The following is a 2,005-nucleotide window of genomic DNA, read 5'->3' as shown; positions in this document are numbered from 1 at the left end:
GGGGTTTGGTTTTGGTTTGGTAAGTTTTTGAGTTTGGTTTTCTCATTTTTTGGCCTGACTTTGGAGCATTTTTCAGATTTTTTATGCTGTTTTTACTCTGATTTGAAAGCGTTCTTTGAGGTTTATTGTCTTGTTCTTGGCTGCGGTTCTGGGGCCGTCGACCGGGTTTGGTTTTCTTGTTGTTCTGTTTTGCTTTTTCGCTCCAGTGTTGGAGCGTTTCTGGGGTTTCCTGTTTTTGCTTGTTGGACCATTTTTTGAGTTTGTTTCAGACAGTTTCCAATTTTAAAGTTTTTATTTGTTTTTGTTATTTTTCTGTCATTTTTCTCCAAAATGGGAGTTTGGGTTTGGTTCCATCGCTCCAGTTCTACAAGTTTCTTGGGTTTGGTTTACTTGTTTTTCTTGGACATTTAAATTTGTTTGAAAGCTTTTGTTGGGTTTTCTTTTCATGTGTGTTTTTAGTTTGGATTCTTGTTTCACGGTTGGTTCTGAGTCCACGTGTTCTCGTGAACCGAGGCGTGAAGCTGCTCCGTCCTCTTTCTCACCTCGTTGTCTCCTGTTGGGTCCGACTGAGCTGCTGCTGGAGGAACAACTTCTGTTTGTTCAGACTGAGCTTCAGGCTCCACGGAGGCCTCCAAGAACAATCGGAGGCAGGAATCTTCTCAGAATAGCTTCGGCCGGAGAGAACCTTCCTGTCGCTGGGAATGAAAACAGTCCGGCTGCCGGCGGTGAGATTTAAAGACTGAAGTTCAGCTGCAGACGAATAAAAGCTGTACAGCAGAAGAACCTTGGTCCTCTCAGAGTTCATCACACGAAGACGTCCAGAGTGGATTAACAACAACACAAGTGACCTCAGAAGGACGATTGTCCATCACAAGGTAAAGTTTCAGTGAGAAAACACTTGAACAGCGTAGAAGTAGCTGCAGACGACGCTCAGGGCTGAAGGTCTGGATGGTCCAGAACTCGGTTCAACTCAAAACCAGAACAAACGCTTTCTGTCCCTCGTGTTAAAACCAAGAACGGAAAAAACACATTCGAGGAGTCAGAATCAAACACAGCAACGTCATTCAGTCCATTTCTGGTTTGTGGATTTAGAAAAATAAACATTTAAACACGTTTCATTTGTAGTTTCTGTTTCCAAACTTAAAACCAGACGAACAAACAGAAACCCAAAAACACAGGCGTGGTTTTTACATTCAGCTTTTTTGTTCCAGTTTCAGAACTTTTTTCAGGTTCGGTTTCCTCGTTTTTCTATTCGGTTATCTTTATTTATTTATGTCAGTTTTGGAACATTTTTATCGTCTTCAGATTCCCTGTTTTTGGTCAATCTTTCTTCTGATGTTTTTTTTAATTTGATCCTTTTTCCCCAAAAATCAAATGCTGTTTGTTTATCGCTTTTTTTTTTTTGCTCTGATTTCGGATCATTCTTTAGGTTTGATTTTCTCATTTTTCTCCAAAACTGGAACAACTGAGTTTGTTTTGTCGTTTATTTGCTTGAGTTTAGTTTTCTTGGTTTCTGGAGGATGATGTTGGTCTGGTTTGAATTTTTTGCTCAAATTTAGGGTCTTTTTTTTGGGCTTTGAAAGAAAAGAAAAGAAAAGAAAAGAAAAGAAAAGAAAAGAAAAGAAGTAGTCCGACTACAAAAAGTCCCATCGGTTCTGTTTTTGGTTTCTAAGTTCAAAACAGAAAAAGCTTTGAAACAGAAAACACAAAACCTGGAAGCAGCTGTGATGCCTTTAACGTCAGAGTCACATCAGAAGAGAAGCAAACCAGCAACAACAACAAACCATCAGAGAAACAAGATTCATTCACATCTTCTTTATGGTTTCTTGGACATTTCAACCGTTGGCTCAGAAACACACAAAATACGACCGTCTGTCAACCAGGTCGGTGAATCAATCCTCCGTCAGCGCCGCAGGACGCACGAACACATCACCAGGAAGTTTAATGAACTCCAGGTTACAGCCAGAAGCATCGCGCTGGCGTTCACAGAATCACGGCTCCGCCT

Source organism: Stegastes partitus, unplaced genomic scaffold, assembly GCF_000690725.1.
Source record: "Stegastes partitus isolate 25-593 unplaced genomic scaffold, Stegastes_partitus-1.0.2 Scaffold805, whole genome shotgun sequence".
NCBI lineage: Eukaryota > Metazoa > Chordata > Actinopteri > Pomacentridae > Stegastes > Stegastes partitus.
Note: the sequence above shows the minus strand (reverse complement) of the source record.